Raw genomic sequence first — 22,091 nt, forward strand, 5'->3', positions numbered from 1 at the left:
GATTGGAGTCTTATTTTTGAAAAATCAATCATGAGTCATTTAGCATCATTTAGTCCTCAGTTTTTCTGGTTTCATCCATGGGAAACATGACCCCACCCCCACCCCAACTCCTGCATGTTTTCCTACCACAGAAAGGAGATGGAATTCCATAACAAAACACCTGAAACTGAGTACTTTGAGTAGTAAAGAACTCAGTTTCCCCGCTCGTGGTTTTTTTCCTTCCGAGAGGGAAGGGCCACAGCTATTGCTACCTTATGTCAGGAAAATCCTTTGGAAGTGAAGGACATCACAGGCTAAGAGAGAAGGGGTGAGTGGCTGGGTAACCCAGTAAAACTCATTTTTATAGCAGACATATTTTTGAGATAATCTACTAACTCACTAATCTATTAAGTCATCTATTAATGAGGTAATCTATTAGCCCATCAATGGATCAATCCATTCATGAGGCCAGAGCATTAATCACCTCTTAAAAATATGGTTCTCTTCTTAATAGCTCATAATAGGGATTAAAATTTCATGTGAGTATTATGGTTGAATATTTCCTAAATGCCCATGTGTTAAAGACACAATCCTAACGGTGGCACTGCTGGAAAATTTCAGGTATCTTAGGAATCTTAGGAGGTCCTTGGGTCATTTCAAAGGAAACTTCGGGGTCCTGGACATCTTTGCCTTTTCTCCCTCTGTAAGAGATGGACAGTGCCACATGTTAACCGTTGTCTTCTGGTATCACCACCATTGCTGCCCCTAACGCCATGAGCCAAAATAAACCTTTCTCTTTATACAGTTGATTGCCTCTGGCATTTTCCTATGCGACAGAAATCTGCCAGCAACCTCGGCGCTGTGAAGTGGAGCTGTTCGTGACAGCGCTCCTTGTGGTGTGGAGGAATGGCCTGGAGGACCTGAGGAGAGGAAGTCTGGAATAGTAGAGGTGAGTGAGTCTAATTGATTGTCGTTGAGGCTTTATTGGTTGCTGTTCTGTTGTTGTGATAAAGCACCGTGACCAGGACAACATACTGAAGGAAGAGTTTATGTGACTTATAGTCCCAGACGGTTAGGAATCTATCCTGGAAAGAGCCATGGCAGCTAGCAGCAGGCATGGTGCCAAGGGCAGGAAGTTGAGCCCATGTCTTCAAGCAGAAAAAGCAAACTGCAAGCAGCCGGAGGCTTTAAACTCTCAAAGCCTACCCCCAGTGACTATTTCCTATGTCAAGACAGTGCCTTTTAAACCTCACCAAATTGTGTCACCAATGAGAGACCAAGTGTTTAAATATTGAGCCTGTGGGGGCATTCCCATTCAAACCACTGAAGAGCTCATGGGAATGTGGACAGTAAAGGTTGTGCTGATGAGAGTTTAGATGGAAATATGGTTTTTAGGAGGGACTCAAATGAAGTCCATCTTTGTTACAGTGTGGCAAAGAATTGGAAGGCTAATCATCCATGCCCCAAGACTTGGCTGGAGGTCAAATTGAAAGTTGATCCATTCCTTTTCACACTGAGGATCTTTCAAGAAAAAAAACCAAACAAACATGAATGTTACAAACATATCACCAGCTACCTTTAGCCAGGCCCAGAGAGCAACAAAAACAGAAAGAGTTGAGACAGACACAGTGCAGTCATGTGTGTGGGTGCTGTTGCTAATGAAAAGAGGTAATGTGCTCTACCCTGGACTAAAAGGAGAGCATCTCAGAAATCATATATATGTGGTCTGAATGAGAATGGCCTTATAGACTAAGTGTTTGAATGATTGCTTCACCAGCTTGTGGCTCTGAGGATTAGAGGGTGTGGCCTTGTTGGGGGAACTGTATCATTAGGGAGTGGGCTTTGAGATTCCAAAAAGCCCATACCATTTCAGGTTAGTTCTCTCTCTCTCTCTCTCTCTCTCTCTCTCTCTCTCTCTCTCTCTCTCTCTCTCCCCCCCCCCCCATGCTTGTAGATTGCATGTTAAGTTCTCAGATGCTGCTTCAGGGCTATACCCACCTACCTGCTGCCATTGTGATGCCATGATGGCCGTGGGTCACAGACTCTCATCCTCTGGAACTTTGAGTCCCTAATTAAATGCTTTGTTTTTATACATTTCTTTGGTTGTGGTGTTTTGTCACACCAATACAAAAGCACAAGACACTACATTAGCAGAGGGGCTGAGCTGATGTGTTTATATGTTTTCAAGGGTGAATTGTTTCAGCGCATCACTCAAAGTGGTACAGTTTACCCATCATTGCCTCAAGGTTTGTTTCTCTGTGGTCAGCCTACAAAACACCCAGAGGCCACATCAGCAGAGGCTACAGATTCAAGTCTGCTGATCTGCAGCGTGTTCTGGGAGCAGATCTGATGTCATCTGCATGACAAAACCGTGGCCGGTTTTGTAGACATATAGAACATGAGTGTAATGAAATCGTGCCAGCTTCTTCTAAGATTTGAAGGAAAGACTGAACAACTGGGAAGTCTAATGTAGGACTGGAATCTCTGCAAACGACTACAACAGAGGGATGCTTGGGACCGACCCTACAATGGAGACCCTGGAAGACAGAGGTAAGAAGAGCCTTCTACACCTACCTCCCAAGGGGAACTGCGGGCACCATGAAAAACCTGCCCAACACAGAGCCTGGGATGCTAAATCTTCATTATCAACTTGACTAGACTTAGGACTCATGGGAACATACTTCTGAGTTTGTCTATGATAGGGTTTCTACAGGAGAGGGATAGTCCTCCCTGAATGTGGGCAGCAGCGTTGGTGGGGCAGGGCTCTGGACTGAAAAAAAGAGAAAAGGAGCTGAATGGCAGAATTCATCTTCCTTTGCTTTCAGATTGAGGAGGAAGGGTAAACAGACACCTCTCGCTCTAGCAGCCATACCTTCCCTTCCATGATAGACTGGATGCCTTAGAACTGTGAGCCAGAGCCAGTCTTTTCCCCCCTTATGTTGCTTGTTTTCTGTTGACAACGAGAAAAGTGAGTAACACAGAAAGTCCGTGCTGAGACATGAGGCTGTTGCTGTGATAAGCCTGTGCTGTTCATGGCCTTTGGTCTACAGGAGTAATGTGGAGTTTGGGGACGTGGACTAGAGAAACTACAGAATGCTGTAAACAGAACTTAATGAGTCACCATAGTGTGAGTCCAGAAGACCAAAATGCCAAGAGAAAAGCATAGAGTAGAGGCTCAGTCATGAGGTTTCAGGGGCAACGAGAACCTATTGTGAATGAATGGACTATAGGTCATTCATGTTGTATTCCAGCAATGACTACGGCTTCACTCTCTCTTTGTCCTGAGAACCTGAAGGAGATTGGTTTAACAAATCGTGGACTAAATGTTTTGGTGTAGGAAATTTTTAAGCTAGCATAACATTCTGGTTGTGGCACGGTTACTGCTTGCTGCTCTTTCTCAATTATGCAGCAAGAGAGAGCAGAAAGACATGAAAATGAGCGAGTTGGTGAGGAAAGCATGGGGAGCAAATGTAAGGTTGCAGAAGACGAGGGAGCAGACAGGGCAGCTGTGTTTGGTGAAGAGATTAATGACTTAAAAGTGACATTGTGAGCTCTTGACTGCACAATGAGCTCTCACTGCACAACAGGAAAGGTGCCCCGCCCCCTACAAAACCATACCCACTTGACACGCTAACTTGTAAAATATACATTAGAAAGGAGAGAGCCTAAACTGAGACTGCTACCTCAGGGCTTCTCTACTGGAAACAACCGCCCAGGAAAACATGCCCGAGAATTAGAACCTCAGAGCCCCAGCAACCTCTGCAACCATGGTCTAGGAGATTAGGTGAAGGCACTGGTGATGCCAGAGTGAGGAGGTCCTGGAGACTCGCATCCAGGTTCCAGGACATCCCTCAAGACAGGCATGGCTGATCTTCTGCACAGAGGTCCTGTGAGGCCACTGTGTAGCAATGCGAAAGGAGAAATGAAGATGGAGGAGATGCCAGGATTATGGGACAATAATGTGTCTCTCTCATTCTATATATGGTTGCTGCCTACGACTAGGCCCATGGCCCACTATTAGATAAATAACAAAGCCACTTGTTACTATACAGTATCAGTCACACAAAAACTATCCCTGATCATTCCTAATCCTTTAATGGTCTTATTTGGATTATGCTGTCTTCTATCTGCCATTCGAGATGAGAAAATCAGAGGTCAGGCTGAAATTTTCAATCAAACTTAGAGAAGTTTGGCTTCTCTAAAACCTGTCTTTAAGACACTCTGCAAGGGGAGTGTTTGCTTGCTCGTCTGTTTCTTTTCAGAAATAGTCTTGTGCTTACTCCTCCTGCCTCGGCTGCACAATTCGTTGTCTTATCCATACTTTATCATGATTATCAGTTTTCTTTTCCAGCCTTCCTTCCTCTGTTTCTTTCTTCCTGAGCTAGCTTTAATCTGGCTGTGTAGTAGAGCATAACTCTTTTCAAGACAGGGTTTCTCTGTGCACCAGCTCTGGCTTTCCTAGGACTCTCTTTACAGACCAGACTGGCCTCGACCTCGAACTCACAGAGTTCCACCCATTTCTACCTCCTAAGTGCTGCAATCAAAGGCAAGAGCTACCACTGCCCAGAGTGTAGCTTTAAGTCTCTGATCCTCCTGTCTCTACCTCTTGACTGTTAGGATGACGGGCATGTAACACCACAAATAATTTTTTCAACACTGGGACTGGAACCCAAAGCTTCACACTGCTAGACAAACTCTAGCAACGGCATTGTATCCGCTGCTGAGGACTAGATTTCAAATGAACAAAATTGTAAGCATCAGCAAATGCTTGAAACATACAGCCTTGAGATGTACTTTAGTTATATCTGTTTATGTCTACTTTTAAAAAAATTATTGCATTTATTTATTTTGTATTATGTGTGTGTGCATATGTGTAGGTGCAGGCATGTCACCGCATGGAGGTAGAAATCGGAGAACAACTTTCTTTGGTCTGTTGTTCCTATTTTCCAGGGATCAAACTCAGGGTGTGAGGCAGAGTGGCAAGAGCCTTTGCCCACTGAGCTGTCTTATCAGCCATGTTGACACCAGAGCTTCATGCTAACTTGCTGAGTAAGCTAACTGAGCATCCTCTCGCAATTGGATGAGCTGAGTCTTCGTCCTCACTGCTTCTTTTCTATGTGGCTAAATATGGGTGTCCTCGCTTAGGTCTCACTTCAACGTGCAGGGTTTATTGTTTTCATACTCATTTTCTCTCAGTGAAAATGACAGCCCCAGACCTCAGTGTTAGCAAACAGCACAATTAGAATTCAAATCCAGGCAACCTTGTATTAAATCTCATGCACACAATTCAATATGTATTTGTGCATACAATCTGATTTTGTTTTGTTTTGAGATAGTGTCTCTGTTACCCAGGCTGACCTAGAACTCACTATATAGACCACACTGCTTTCTAATTCACAAAGATCCTCCTGCCTCAGCTTCCCACATGCAATCTAATTTTTAAAAAAGATCTTTAATATTGTATATGGATTTTATTGGTGGTATTGAATAGCTGCTCAGTTCAAACAAGGAAGGCCTCCCAAAGATATTGTTCTGGGTCTTATTATGCAAATAACAAAGTTAGTTATTTTCCTTTTTGTTTTGTCCAAAACATCTTAAGTAAAAAAGAATTTATTGCCAGGTAGTGATGGCACTCGCCTTTAATTCCAGTACTTGGGAGGCAGAGATGGGTGAATCTCTGTGAGTTCAAGTCCCTTGAGTTAGTTCCAGAACAACTAGGGCTATTACACAGAGAAACCCTGTCTTGAAAAACAAAACAAAACAAACAAAAAAAGAACCCCAAAACAACAACAAAAAAAATAGAAAGAAGAATTTATTTTGGTTCACATTTTAAGGGTTTGGTCAATGATGGCGGAAAAGACAGGGCCTCAAGTGTTTGAGGCTAATGGTCACCCTGCATCCAGAGTCAGGAAGTGGAGTGAAGAGTGATGGTGCACTCTTACGTTTATCTTCTTATTCAGTCTAGGACCCCAGCCCACGGAACGGTACCACTCATATTTAAGGTGGACCGTCCCACCACAATTAAACTCTACTTGAAAACCCCATCACAGATCCAGAGATGTATCTCAAAAATTATTCCAGAACCCATCATGTTGATAATATCAACCATCACCAACCCTACACCTCCCAAGAGCTTCATGCTAATATAATCACTGGGGAGTAGTTTGACTTTGTGGTGAATATGTTTTGTTTTCTCAGCCACAAGGATTCAAATCTCAAAAGACTCTTTAGGTCAGGGACAGAATTTAGCTCCAGAAATTTACAAGAGGAGAGGCTGGGAAGCTATAACCAAAGAAAGAATCTGGAACACTGAGAATAAAGCCAGCAGTAAGTGGAGAAATCTGGACAGGTACTGAGATCCTGTCAACCACAAGCTTCAAGGAATAAGGCCTCATCTCTACAGGAAGAATTCTGTCTCAGAGGGTTGGGCTAAGTTATTTTAAATTGATTCCCACTGGTAGGTTTTGCATTTATTTTTATTTTAATTTTTATTGCTGACAAGACTCGCATGTGGCCTTTGGGAGTTCATCCTTGAGTTGATAAATTCTTTTGTCTAAACTCACTTTGCAGTTGGATTATAAAACTGTTTCATTTCTGAAGGTCTGGGTTTTTAAAGGCCATCAATCAATTGTTTGGCCCTAATTAATTTTGCCTGAAAGCATCCGACGTGTTCACAGAAGCAGCAATTAACATGGAATGGTAATGCAATCACCATCTCAAATATTTAAACAATGTGATTATATAGTATCTATCAACAGAATTCTTGTTTTAAAAAAATATGCTCAGAGAAGTAGATGCAGAGGCAAAAAAAAAAATACGTCTTGCTTCAGGGGTTGGAAAATGCAGCTTTAGTTTCTCTCCCCTCCCAGATCTTCAAGGTACAAGACAAGCCGTTGCCAGCCCCCTTGTGCTGACTTCCGACTGGCCCCACACACCTTGGGCACTGGAGCTTAAACATGCCTCCAGTAGTCTGCATAGATCGTATCAGACAAAAGATTCACTGTGCTTTCTCTTGCAGTCAGTCTGCGTGGGGTCCACCAGTCACCCTCCAGGCTCCAGGCAGAAGCGTTCACACACTGTGTTTCTCATTCTGCCCAGCGTTTGGGTAGCAGGGAACCAGGACTGATATACCCAGACCCTACTTTGTGCCCATGGGGACCGTCCAAGTCTTCATATTTACACCCACTTTCCCATAAATGTGCACTATCTGTGCAATATTCATAGTTGTTGCTTCATAGAGATGTTTCTACAATGTGTGGCCCCGACCTAGTTTGTGTCTTGCGGGAGGGAAGAGTTTATTTGGCTTCCAAGTTACACTTTCTCCTGAAGGGAAGCCAGGGCAAGAACTCAAAGTAGAAACCGTGGAGGAATGCTGCCTACTGGCTTGCTCTCATGGCTTGCTCAGCTTCCTTATGTAACCCCGGACCACCTGCCCAGCGGTACCACCCACAGTGGGCTGGTCCCTTCCACATCAAAAGTGAATCAGCCAAGTGCCCCAAAGACATGCCCACAGGCCAGTCTGATGGAAGGCCCTCAACAGAGTTGACAAAGACTAACTGGCACATTCCCAAACTCAACTCTTGCTCTCTCTCTTCTCCCCTCCACACCACCGAGCTCACTCTGCCACTGAATTCTCCTTCATTATTCCTCAGACCAGAAACCTGGCCACTCTCTTTTCTTCATTGTGCCTCTTTGTAATCAATGCCCATATTTTATTTCCATATAAACCTGGCAACAGAATGTCCGTGTCTATTTTTTTCCAAACACAGATGCTCTGTTCTTAACCAGCGAGCTGGGTTCCAGCACACCTGGCACCGACTGAAAATATCTTAGGTGGGAAAGGCACATAAAGCAGCCCAGACGCCTAATGCTGCAGCCTAGCTCCACACGACAGTGCAGGGAGGGCGGCAGGCACGTCTCATGGCCCAGCTCATTTCATTGTCTCCGTGTGTGTGTGTGTGTGTGTGTGTGTGTGTGTGTGTGTGTGTCTGTCTGTCTGTCTGTCTGTCTGTCTATCGGGGATCGGGGATTTCATATCCCGTCCATCACTAGCCTGGCAAAGCCCTCACATTCAGACTTCAAAGCATGAGTTCTATGGATGCCTATTATTTTCGTAAACATAATTGAGTTCAAAATTTACAAGTCTAAACAAAAGTTGAGGGCAGCTTATGTTGAAGTCCATCCACTAAAAACTGATAGGGAACCTTTGCCCCAAATGTCCCATGTTCCCTTCAGCCAGTTTCACCTCCATCCTTTGGCTTTTTCCAACATCCAACCACCACAGTTCTCCATAGCAGCACTCCCTGGGATGAGGTTTTACTTGGTGAGGGATCTAACCAACACCTTTTTTTCTGAGTTGGCCAACACATGCAAGACAAAGAGAGATTAAGTGAAGTGACATTCACTTGCAAAGTGACGGTGCCTAGCAAGTCCAGGGCCCACAATCTAAAACTTAAGTGACTTTCAAAATTAGGAGGAAAAAATGGAATAAGGATAGGATAGACATAGTGATGGACATTTGAACTGTTTTATTTATTCAATTTTTTAGTATTTTATTTTTGAGATTGAATACAAGGCACTGCTCATGCTAGACAAGTGCTCTACTGGTGAATGAGATCCCTAGTTCTTGGTTTGTTTTTAGATAGAATTTGTGAAGTAGCTTAGGCTAGTATCAGACTCATTACATATCCCAGGCTGTCTTTGAACTCTTGATCTTCCTGCCTCTGCCTCTCAAATGCCACTTAGGATCACAAGTAAGCGCTACTATGTCTAATGAGTATATGATCTTCTTCTTCTTCTTCTTCTTCTTCTTCTTCTTCTTCTTCTTCTTCTTCTTCTTCTTCTTCTTCTTCTTCTTCTTCTTCTTCTTCTTCTTCTTCTTCTTCTTCTCCTTCTTCTTGAGACAGGTTTTCTCTGTAGCTTTGGAGCCTGTCCTAGAACTAGCTCTTGTAGACCAGGCTGGCCTTGAACTCACAGAGATTCACCTGCCTCTTTCTCCTGGGTGCTGGGATTAAATGTGTGTGTATATGATCTTCTTTAATGAGGGAGCCCACAAGGGCAAAAGAGCCCAGAGCCTGGCCAAGCACATTCACTGAAGGCCCAGGTCTTGCTTACCACAGCTTATTCTTTTTTCTAGGTCCCTATGCTCTTCTGTCTCTAAGCTATGCACCTTGTGACATCTTTCAAGGTGTGTATGTAGAGAAGCCACACTTCCTACGTGAGTACTGCAGAATCCAGACTGGGTAAAGACGCAGAACTCACTCCATTCAGTATTGTTCAAATGTTCTCAACGATAATCCTGAAGACTAAAGAATGGGTCCATCGGAGTCCAGCAGAGCAGCAGATTCTCAACAGAAGTGACTCTATTGAGTTCCAGGGCAGCCACGAGTCTGCCTTAATTGGGTAAAGCACTGAGGAGGAGAGAGAACGAGTACTCAGCATGAAACGGAGCCTCTATACCAACCTCTTGTGCTGACCAAAGCTCAAGAAACATATTAGGAGAGGGGGCAGAAAGAACATAAGCACTAGAGGATGAGGGGCATGACATGGCCCCTGCACACAGAAACTCACAGCAGCTGTGACTATCTGCTCAAAACCTGAACAAGATCAGACTGGTCAAAATTTCAGCATGGACTGGGGTTTGGTTCCTGAGACCCCACCCTTAGCTGAGGAGCTGGCGGCTACTGGGGAGGGAGAGTCAATTTTTTTTAGGGGTGAGGTCATTGGTTGGTTGTCCATATTCCCAGTGGATGGACCCACACCAATGCATGTGTGAGCAGTATTATGGGAATTTGGAGGGAGGAGGAAGAGGGGGAGGGGGAAAAGAAGAGGGGGGAAAAGGAAAATAAACATGAAGTTGGAAAGGGGCCAACTTTGGGGGGAGATCCTGAGAAATTTGGAGATGGGGAGTGGGCATGGATCTGGTCAAAATGCAAAATCCTCAAAGGATAAACCAAAAATATTCTAAGAGTAAAAGATTAAAATCTCATTCCATTTACAGTTCTGAAGGCTAGTACCTTTAAGATCGAGGTCAGCAGATGGTAAAGTCCATCTTGCTAGAGCAAGTGTCCACGGAGCCCCGGGGTTGTGCAGGGTGTCATGTGGTGAGAGGGACCGAGCATCCTATCTTAGGTGTCCCTTACTAATTTTATCTTAGAAAGCCACAAACTAGCCTCGTGACCTCATTTTACCCCAAATGCTTGCCTTACTTGCAAGTACTATATTTGTATGTTTTCCACCATTTCCTTCTGTTCATTCATTGGTTATTTCTTTCTTCTGTGGACTTGCTTTTGAGTGCCCATGTGCTCCCATGTGGGGGAAGAAATCAGAGGACAATCTACAGGAGTCTGTTCCCTCCCTTCACCGTATGGACTCTGGTCACTGAGCTTATGTCAGGCTTGGCAGCAACTTCCTTTACCCGCAGAGACATCTCATTCGTTCTCCACCCTCTTAATCCTCACAATGGCAATTAAATTTCAGCACAGGTTTTTTGTGGGCTCATTCAAACCACAGCGTATGTGACAATCCTTAGGTATTCTGCCATGGCTTAAGTTTAATTGTATACATGTGACATGTTTTGTGCAGTAGACTAGCTTCTCTGAGGTCTGCAATCAAGTGAACTTTGGGTATTTTTTTTTTGTTTGCTTGTTCGTTTCTTTCTTATTTTTTGAAACAAGTTTCACTGTGTGGACCTAGCTACCCTGCAACTTGCTCTGCAGATCAGGCTGGCCTCCAACTCATAGAGATCCTCCTGCTTCTGCCTCCCCGGTGCTGGGATTTAAAGGCATGCACCACCACTGCCCAGCTGTTGTTTTTTTGTTTGTTTTGTTTTGTTTGTTTGAGACAATCTCGTGTAGTTCAGGCTGGTCTTGACCTCTGGATCCTCCTGGCTCAGCCACATGAGTGCTAGGATTATAGGTATGATTCTGGACCCTATGACCCATCACGCTGGGTTCAAGTATGATCTTTGTCTCCGTAGGAGCAAAGAACACAGTCTTCCCTTCTCCCACAGAAGCCTAATCTAAGAGAAACATCGTGACTCAGCTCAATCTTTTTGGAATCTTATATTGTCGTGAGGTCCTGAACTATGTTGCTTAATACCTCTCTAGCCAAATCCAGCTTGCCTTTTAGTCATCTTTGCCCAGAACAAACTTGATCAGAGCAGGACAGTACTACAGCATCTAGGACAAGAGCTTCTTTCACTGATACTCTAGAGTTTTCTTCAAGTAGGCCTGTCATCCCTACTAGTTCCTTTTTTGCTGTTGTAGGAGAATGCCCTGACCAAAGCAACGTAGGAAAGGAAGGTTTATTCTGGCTTACTGGTCCAGCTGAGACAGCAGTGATGATGCGGGGGTTGGGGGAGAGAGCTGGCAAGAGACAGGGCAAGTACGATGGCAGAGACAGAAAGCGGGCTGAGCACAGTTTCATCCACATCTAGGAAGCAGACACGGGGAACAGGAAGTAGGATAAAGCTATAAACCTTCGAAGCTCAGCTCCAGTGATGTACTTCCTCTAGCAAGACTCTGTCTCCTGAAGGTTCTGAACCTTTCCTAAGTAGCACCTCCAGCTGGGAAGGTCAAATACGTGAGCCCATCATGAATACTCTTCATCCAAACCACCACAGCATCCAGTGGGTGTTCACGTGACTCCATGAGGGGAGCACAAGTGGAAATTGGAAGCAGCATTCAGGAAGTCCAGCAGAAACCTCTGCTGATGTTGAAGGGCTGTGCACATTCCAGCTCCTCTGACACTGCCTTCATCTTTGCTTGTCTCTTCTTGTCTCTGTTGTGGCTTGAGCCCACGGTGCTCAAATACTCTCCTTTACTGCTTGCTTCTCTCTGCTACAGCAGAGCAGGGCACTTAGCTCTGAAAGCATTGATTTGAAGGAGACAGAAAGAGCAGTGAGTGGCAGGAATGGACCTGGACCCATGCCACACGAGTGAGCCATATGCTTCCTTGGGCCTAGAGATTCTTGGCTTCTACCTGGGTCTCAGTGTCATTAATCATATCCATTTTCGCTCTCAAAAGCGTTGTGGTTGGGTCCATGAACTATGTACAGTGACTATATTTGTGGACCACACAACAAAATGGAAGGTGATGGGTCCACAGGATTCTTAGGGAACCTACCATGTGTTCATACATGTAAAGGGAAGATATTCAGCATACAGCAACCTTCCTTGGAAACAGCTGTGGCAAATGTCGTTAGTAAAGATGAGCTCATGCAGGAGTGGGAAGGGCTCCTAAATCCACTCAAGTTGACTGGTAGCCTTATGAGAAGACAGCAATCAAGAGTAGAGACAACACTATGTGGGGAGAGAGACACAGGGGCAACACCATGCGAAGGCACAGAACAATGCTATGTGAGGATAGATTCACAGAACAATGCTGTGTGGACCAGAGACACAGGGATGATGCTATATGAAGATAGAGACATGGGGACGATGCTATATGAAGATAGAGACAGAGGGACGATGCTATATGAACATAGAGACACGGGGACGATGCTATATAAAGATAGAGACACGGTGACGATGCTATATGAACATAGAGACATGGGGACGGTGCCATGTGAGGACAGAAGAGACCAAGGCTGAGACTGGCACTTTGCAATTCCAAGTCAAAAATCTCAGTGACTCCAGAAACCAGCCAGAGCATAACAAGAGGTAAGGGTGGATTCTGCCATGGGTTCTGAGTGGAGCCAATGCCTTCGTTTGACTGGCACTTTGCAATTCCAAGTCAAAAATCTCAACGACTGCAGAAACCAGTCAGAGTGTAATAAGAGGTAAGGGTAGGTTCTGCCACGGGTTCCGAGTGCAGCCAAAACCTTAGTTTCACTGTGGGTACAGTCTGTCCACTACAGCCATCCTGTCTGTCATGGGTGTTAAGACTAATCCCCAAAACTAATCCAGAAGGGATTCTGCCTTGCGTGGGAGCACAAGTGGGATGGTGATGGGGATGACTCTCAGAGTGGACTCCATCTTGGAGTCAGGTTGCCTCTGATAGAAGCATATGGCAGAGTCCCATGGTCCACTGTCTGTCCCCATGTCTGGACAGGTGGCTTGCAGCCAAGCAACCTCCACCAGAGCAGCAGACATTGCACGTGGGCATGTCCATTTCGGCTTGAGAAAGCTCCAGCACCCTTCAACTCCTCCCTCTGTTCAGCTGCCCACAGTCTCTTGGATGTCAGTGCTTTGCAGAGACAAGGAAGGCCCCCACTCACTGACAACCCCAGATTCTAGTCCCAGAGAGCATGGGGGATACGGGGACTCTCCCTGCTCGTGAGCTCTTCCTGGTATTTCACAGAATTCCTCTGGGTCTACTCACCGTTCTTGAAATCATCCTCCCACATGCGAGGATCCCCTGTGCCAGGAATTCCTCACCCACCTCCCCATCTCAGCCTGCCAACGCCCAGCTTCATCTCAGATCCTCCAGCTACTCTCTGCCAAGGGGAGTGCTCACTCCCCCATCACTCCTCTGCCCCACAATTAGCATCCTCTCTCTTCCTTGATAGCTCCCCCACCACACACTAACTGCATCTCTCTGCTGCTTGCTCTATGATTCAGATAACTGCTCCCCCTCCAAAGCCCTTCTTTGAAGTTTCACTCCCTGAGAAGGCAGCTTGGAGTTTACAGAAACATTGAGGTGGGTCCTTCTGTGAGGCTTTGGATTATGGGAGGTTCAACCTCAGGGGGGTTCTGGTCTTTACTCCTTTCTCTTCTCCTTCCCAGTCATGAGGAGACTGTGAGGTATCCCAAAGCAGCAGGCACAGCCAATCAGACTCTTCCTTTTGTAAGCTGATTCCTTGTGGATATTTATTATAGTGAGAGAAAGACAACGCTAGGGTCCTTGTCACATGCCACTTCGCATGGCTGTTGATGACATGTTGTTCCCCCTCCACTGGTGATGCTGTGACTCACCCACATACTTATAAATATTTATTAAGAACCTGGAGAGATCTAAGCATGCCCAAGATACAGAGAGCTTGTGGTGTGGTGGGGAACATGGATGCTTAAAATCACAAATAGTCTCATCAAGCGACATCCTGCTCCTTTGGAGGCCACAGGTTGAGGAGGTTTTGAGAGAGTGTCAGGATAACTCAGTGTAAGTACCGCAGGCTTATTCCACGGCTTCATCTCCTAGCCCTGTCTCCTCTCTCTGTTCCACTAATTCTGAACTTCCAGCCAATCCTAGCATGCTCCTGCCTCATGCTCATCATAGTTTATGCACCTGTTTCTCTAGACCTTTGAAGTTCTGTGCTTCTCACCTTCTACCTTGGTGGGACTGATTCCTTTGTTCAGACCAAAAGCATGGTCCCGTACTGCTCCAGGTCTTTGCCTGCACGGCTCTGACTTGGAGTTATCACTGTAACCGAAATCACACCATGCCCTGTGTTTCTGTGTCTGTTTTGTTCAGAGCATGGTCTCATAGGGTCTCAGTAAAGCCAGAACAAAGGAAAGATTGGACAAATGATGTGCCAGGAGTCAAGCTGAGGCAAAAAAGATGCAGAAAGCAAAAGAGATGCTCTTTGTGAGGGGACAAGAAGGCAGACAATGAGAAAGTAACAGAATAGAAGGAAGGAAGGAAAGGATTCCATGGGATCCTGCCAAGATTTAGTTCCAGTGATGGAGAAGCCACTGGAAGGGAACTAAGAGTGTGTGCTCTGGCGACACTCTTCTTCAGAGCTTTTTCAAGATGATTGTGAAGAAAAGAATCAGAGGGGAACAAGAGGCGAGGTGATCAATTCAGAAGCTGTGAGTACAGAACCACCAGAGTTAAAACAGGGCCTTGGAACAGGCATGGGGTCAAGGAGACAAGGAAAAGTAGACTGAGCACAGAAAGGCTGAGAAGGCAAAATGGCCTGAGCTTGATGACTTGAAAACTCCCATGGAGTAGCCCACAGCGGGGACATCATCCTTGACTGAAGCCAGGGGAGGGCAGGCAACCGTCTATCCAGCTCAGTGGACACACAGTTCAGCTTTTTACCGTTTGCATTATCTTATCTTGTGTGTATGAGTATTTTTGTCTGCATGCATGCCTGTGTGTCACACGTGTGTCTGGTTTTTGCAGAAGTCACAAAAAGGCATCCTGCAACTGGAGTTACAGGTGCTTGTGAGCCATCACCATGCAGGTGCTGTAAACGGAACCTGGGTCCTCTGCAAGAGCAGCAAGTGCTCTTAGCATCTGAGCCATTCCTCCAGCTTGCCCTGTGCTTCGTTTACCTGACCCCTTTTGGTGATGATGTTCTTGCCGGCATCTATTCTTTGAGAGCAAAGGAGGAAGGAAGCAAATGAACTTCTGTTTTGAGCGTGTCATTCAATCGGTTGACTTGAGTTATCTTTAGAATTCGACAGGTAAAAATAAGCGTCTGGGAATAACCGCAGGTCTGTGAATAATTTCACATATTCGAGATGGGAAAGCAGATGTCAAACTTATTTCAAACAGTATGGGCCAGCTTCTTTATAATTATTATATCCTCTAGTCCTAGAATGGTCTTTCAGACACAAGAGTGATAGGTCTCACTATTGCAGGATATTCGCTCACACGGTGACACCCCAGGACTGTGTTAATAAAGTTAATCTTGAATCAGGGGGCAGAGCTAGTGACTTGCTGACACAAATTAGCCATAGAGAAGACATCATCTTATTTTCCAGGTGAGAGGTCTGGGCCTAGGAACAGCAAAGTGAACCCAGGCTTCTCCAGGGAGAGTTCCAGGATGCCAGCACAGTTCTTCTCAAAACGTACTTTCCCCATACCATGGTGTGATACAGTGCCTGTCCAAGATTTGCCCTACTTCACCCTGCTTCACGGGGATTCTCTTCACCCCACACCATGGGCATCTGTGGGGCAAAGAGAACAGTAGATTTGAAAGCAGGTGTGGTGGTCGTGCTGGGGATAGCCGGGGGTCAGGCAAGTAGCTTTACTGCATCTCGGTTCACTTCAGCCCGAATGGGATGAGTGACCTCAATCTGAGCAACATCACTGAGTGGAAAATGGTGAAACTTCTCTGGAAAAGCTTTGTAGACTGAGGTCACATGCTTTGATCCTGACCTTGACTATACTCAAGGTAAAGACAGCATAGCAATCTATACCAATACTTCACAATGTGGTTCTTGTTGTTTTGAGAAAGTGTCTCCTATAGTAGCCCTGGTTGGATGACCTTGAGCATCTGATCCTCCTGCCTCCACTTCCCAAGTGCTGGGATTATAGCCATGGGCCACCAATTCTGTTTTTATGGGGTGCTAAGATTGAACCGAGGACTTTATGCATTCTGGGCAAGGACTCTTCCAACTGAGCTACATTCCCAGCCCCCATTATGGGATTTGGAATTCTGTACTGAATGGGGGCTGTAAACACTCCCATTCTATCTTAGCCTACTCTAGCTTACCCTAGCCTAGCCTAGCCTAGCCTACTCTACCCTAACTTACCTTACCCTAGCTCCCCTACCCTATCCTACCCTAGCCTACCCTACCCTATTCTACTTTACCCTAGTCTAGCCTACCCTATGCTCCCCTACCCTATCCTACCCTAGCCTAGCCTATTCTACCCTAGCCTATTCCTAGTCCTCTCCTACCCTACCTTACCCTACCCTACCTTAGCCTACTCTATCCCTAGTACTATCCTGACCCTAACAAAACCTTGTAGAAAGCTCCTCTGTTTGTACACTAACTGCTGTACAGGGACAGAGATCAGAAAGTCCAAGAACCAAAAGTAGCCCTTTCTTTTCTACCTGGAGAAATTCCACCCAGCTCTGGACTGCCGAGAGCAGCTCTTCCAAATTCTCCGAGTGTGCAGGTATGAGGGGGTTACTCTAAAGCTGTAGCAGTCCTGCCTTGCAGCTGCTCTTGCTTCTTATCCTAAATGGCTTCCTCGTTGCTTGGACATGTATTCACCAAGCTCCTTTGCTTCCTTAGACCCTATGATAGATGGGAAGTCCTTGAACCTTAAAGCCGATCTCAGTTTTCCTGGAGATTCCATCAAGTTACTTAATCAAGGAGCCTCCCTTTCCTGTTCTAGAATATTCGAATAATTCTGCCATCCTTCCACTTTCTACATGTAGTCCCTCTAAGTCTGAAAAATGGCTATTAATAACGACAGCCATCCTACTGGCTGCAGAGTAGGGGCTGGGTAAGCAAGAACACTTACCCAGAGTGGTCCCTTTGAACTCCCACTTACATTCTAGCCCGGCAATGGGGAGGTGGGGAACTCAGGGAAATGTAGCGTATCTAGTGCTGAGCAATGTGGCATCTGAAAACGTCTGTTTGTAAGTCTCATTTCTTTCTTCTCCTGCATCTGTCAGAGTCTAGGATTACACAGGAATCATGGCCAGGTTTGGGAGAGAAGGGTCTGCAGGGAGGGGTGGGAAACTTTCTCAGATGAAAGAGATAACGCACCAGGTCAGTGGTCCCCTCCAGTCACTGTATCATCTGGCGGAGCAACCGAAGGGAGGTGGAATTTCCCCTGTCCCTGACAGTAACAGTTTTTCAAAGTAAAATATGTTGAAGCTGAGAGGTTTTTCTTGGCGGAGCATTGTACCATTAACTCAAGATTAAATGCATCCTGTCCAAATTCTTTGGCTACTTGTAATGGGCCTCTCTGGCTTGAGGCATCCAGATGTTGATTCCACACCACATGCCCAGGGAAGAGAAGCTAATTGTTCTCTTCTGCCCGTGTGGAAGTGGGGGCTGTGATGGCCGTCCCTTATGCCCTCTCTACATTTCCCAGAAGACCAGAAAGATCTGGTTGCTCCAGCTTTCAGCACTGTGGCCAGCTGACAAGACAACACTAAGCTGATTGATGCCCATAGCTGGACTCCTCCCCGGATACTGCTCTTATCTGGAGGCAGGTGCAATCCTCCAAGTTATACCCCAGCCAAGACAGCCTCCATGATTGGCAGATATGAGGCTACAAAAGCCCCACCTCCATGCTCCTGTTTGGGATAACTCAGAAGGGTTATCCCACTCTGGGTTCCTCTCTGTCATAGCTAATCATGATTGTGGCTTTGATATGATTTAGAATCCCCGTAGAAGCAAATTGAGAATCCCTGCGCATATGAGGTAGTTTTTAGAGTGGGTAAGTGCGGTGGGAGGACCCATCCTGAGTGTGTGCACTGTTCTATGGGCTAGAATGAATGAGAAGGAGGAAGTGAGCCGATCACCGACATTTATCCATCTCTGCTTCCTGATTGTGAATTCAATGTGACCCTCTGCCTCATGTTCTAGCCATCATGAAATCTCTGGCTTCAAATCCTTCTATCCTTGAGTTGTTCTCTCTCTCTCTCTCTCTCTCTCTCTCTCTCTCTCTCTCTCTCCACACACACACACACACACACACACACACACACACACACACACTCACACCTAGTGTTTTTGCCACAGCAAAGAGAAAAGTAACAAATATACCCCCATGAGATTAGCAGAGCCCACGCTTCAAAAGGGGCAGAGTTCATCTTCTGGAGGTCAAGTTCTCTCTCATTCCCTTACCACAGAGGTTGATGGGGAGGGGGGCATTCCCCAGTAAACTGACTATGCATGTAGAGACCTTGGCACCTGGTATGGTTTGAAGACTCTGAGGAAGACCTAATTTAAAGAGGCAGATCTCACCAGGCAACTGACTGCAAACATCCACTGATTGCTCCAGGAGGCTATAGACTTGGCTAAAACTCCCACAGTGGATACGGCCAAAGTAAACGGACAGGCACAGATGTGGCGTACAATAAATCGGGTTGATATGAGGGGAAGGCAATTGGGTCAGGATGTCTAGGATGAGAATTGTTGACTAGGAGAAGACAAGGAAGGAAGGTTGAGGGAGGTGGATCCTTACAGTCAAGTGTTACTCTCTGCTGTAGCCTATAAATAGACTACTATTTCTTGGGGTCTGAAAGCAGAAAAGGCAATGTGTAAGGCTCAAGGTTAAGGTGTGTGTGTGTACCTCATCATCAAGGCTTGGCCTGGGTATGAGTAGCGTCTTTTCTTCTACACCTCCCAGTCCCTGCGCACACTACTCGCTGTTTACCAAATGTTGTGCTCCAGCATCTTTCCAACTCAACAAGGTATTACTGCCCAGGTATTGCCTTCATCGTCTGACTTTGCAGCCCTAAAAAGTTCATGATATTTTGCTCACTTATTTATTTAATTTCCAGGCATCCTTTATCATAAGAGTTCTGTGAAGCCCAGGTCAGAGTTTAATATTTTACCTGGATGCAGTAGAAATAGTTTTGGAATGAAAGGAAAGAAATAACAGAGGGTGGAGGGATGGAAAGAAAACATGAGGCAAAGAAGCTGGAGGATCTTGGGTTCAAATATTTTACTGGGAACTGAACCCAGGTCCTCCGAATGAGCAGTCATGGTTATTAACTGCTGAACTATTTCTCCACGTTGTTTCCCCCACCCTCACCCCCACTTATTATTTCCACCCTAGAGAATGGGTATTAGGTATCTAAAAGACTTAGTTATCAAACAGCAATGGGTGGGTTCTGTTTGGTTTGGTTTTGAGATTGAAGTCGTACTCTGTTGACCCAGGCCTGTCTTGAATCAGGCTCAAGTGATCCTCCTTCCTCAGTCTACTGTATAACTGGGACTGGGAACTGGATCACTGTTCCTAACTTAGGAGACTTTTACAGAGAACCAAATCAAGATGATCTTATCAGTGGTGGATCTCCTGGATGGTGTGTGATTGTGCATATATTTGGAGTGCGTGTGTGTGTGTGTGTGTGTGTGTGTGTGTGTGTGTGTGTAGGGGGAGTGACAGTATTGTCATTGTAGTCATATATGTGGGAATATGTATTAGAGGCTGGCCCTCACTGTAGTCAGCATGCCCTAGATTCTCAGGAAGCCAAGCTTCTGGCCTGGAATGATGCCATAGTGATTTCCCAGGGGAGGCTGCTTCTAGACTCTTGGGACCAGGAACTTAGCCAGCTGCTCTTGGCTCCGGCATTTCCCATCGTCATTTGTCTTGTCCTCCACCTGACTCAGAATAGTAAATGGGAAGGGTTTTTGTCTTTGCATTTATTGATCTACGTATCTGATTTTTTTCTTTAAGAAATGAAAGTGATAGTTTTGGGAAACTCTAGATGAAGTGGGAGGTAATGCGGAGTCCAGAGCTTCGGATCATTGTTACCAGTGCTCACTCAGTGTTTCGGTTTGGTTTTTCCTACACATTCTTGAATCTAATTGCGTCTTGCCCAAGGCAGAGAGCACAGCAATGGTCGAGTACTCCCCACCCTGTTGCTACAGGCACCCACAGTGTTATCTCTTGCAGCTACGTCTCGGATGTCCACGTCCATCTGCCCCCCAGAATACCCACGTTGCTATTTCTTCTTATGCTACTTTTAGGGTTTTTTTTTCTTCCAACTCCTTGGAAGTCAGAATTTTAGCTCTAACATAGTCTGCCACCAGCTGCTAAGCTATGATCCAATTCCCATTTTTGTCTCTTTTTTTCCAGTGAACCCAAGGTTGGCTAAATAAATGATCTCTACTTCCCTTTTCAGGTCTCGGTGAATATAATTAGAATGCAGCCACGTTTCCTACTATGATCACATCTCTCATACACCTTTCTTTGCTTTCCTAGGATTCAAAAAAAGGTCCATTCTGTCTCCTCGGCTTTTTGTGGCCCTCTCACATCTCCAGCTAGACCGCTGGTTCATAACCTGTGGATCGCGACCCCTTGGGTCTTTTCACAGCCGTCACATATCAGATATCCTGCATATCAGATGATTCTGCATACATGATGATTCATAAGAGTAGCAAAATTAGAGTTATAAAATAGCAACAAAATAATTATATGGTTGGGGGTCACCACCACACGAGGAACTGTTTTAAAGGGTCACAGCATTAGGAAGGTTGAGAACCACTGACTTAGATGGTATTTCCATCATGTGTTAACTAGTGCATTCAAATGCAAGCAGCTAAGTCTTCCTCTTGGTCCTTGGAGACCCCTCCCTGGAGCACTCTGTCTTCTTGCAGAGTCTGGCTTGACAGCTCTTCACACTCAGCGTGTTCTGAGTCTTCTGTCTTTACTAGTGCAGTGACTCTTCTAATTGTCCATCTCTTGTGTTGGATTCCCAGAGTCCTGGAGATTGTATTTTCCAAGGCTTTCTGTCCTCTCTCTTTTATAGTGTGTGCATACGCTGAGGGTGCAGGTGTGCTTGTATGTATGAGTGTGTGTGTGTGTGTGTGTGTGTGTGTGTGCAAATGCCAGAGGTCAACCTTCCATGCCGTACCTCAGAAACCGTCCACACTGCTTTTCTAAGACAGGGTTTCTCTGTTAATTGTTGTTTTCCACTTTCCCCTTTTCTCCTGTATTCTTCTGAGTTCATTGAGATTTCTTTGTCTGTGACTCTATTCTAACTCCCTTGCTAACCTGATAACTAAAACTCTTTGTTGTGTTACTTTAAAGCTTGCTTTACGTTCCACAGTGTGTGCAGACACTTTTGTTTGTGGTGCTGAGATACAGTTTCACTATGTGTATTGTAGCTCAGGAGTCAGTGAACTCACCACTGCTGCTATTATAGGCTCCACCAGACCCAGCTCACAGTGTGTGTGTGTGTGTGTGTTTGTATGTGTGTGTCTGTGTGTTTTGAGACAGGGTTTCTCTGTGTAATCCTGGCTGTCCTGGAACTCTCTCTGTAGACCAGGCCGTCCTTGAACCCAGAGATCCCATCCACTTGTCTCCATTTCCCAAATGCTGGGATTAGACATGTCCACCCCCACTGCCCAGTCACAGAATATATTTTTAATTTGCACAGCTACTTTAAAAGTAATGTTAAGCCAGGCGGTGGTGGCGGCACATGCCTTTAGTCCTAGCACTTGGGAGGCAGAGGCAGGTGGATCTCTATAAATTTGCGGTCAGCCTGGTCTACAGAACTAGTTCCAGAACAGCCAGGGCTACACAAAGAAACCCTGTCTTGAAAAACCAAAAAATAAAATAAAAATAAATATAAAATGATGGTATTGTAGGAGCCAGCCATGATAAACTAAATATGAACAGATCACCTAAAGGAAGTTCTTTTCTTCCAACCATTATCACCTGCCAGAGTAGGACTCAGCCATCTATAAGTTTAATAGAGGCCTGAGTCTCAGTAGTTTACCCTGAAGCAATACCTGGTTGCAGGAAGG

This window comes from Microtus pennsylvanicus, chromosome 8 (assembly GCF_037038515.1).
Source record: "Microtus pennsylvanicus isolate mMicPen1 chromosome 8, mMicPen1.hap1, whole genome shotgun sequence".
Classification (NCBI taxonomy): Eukaryota; Metazoa; Chordata; class Mammalia; order Rodentia; family Cricetidae; genus Microtus; species Microtus pennsylvanicus.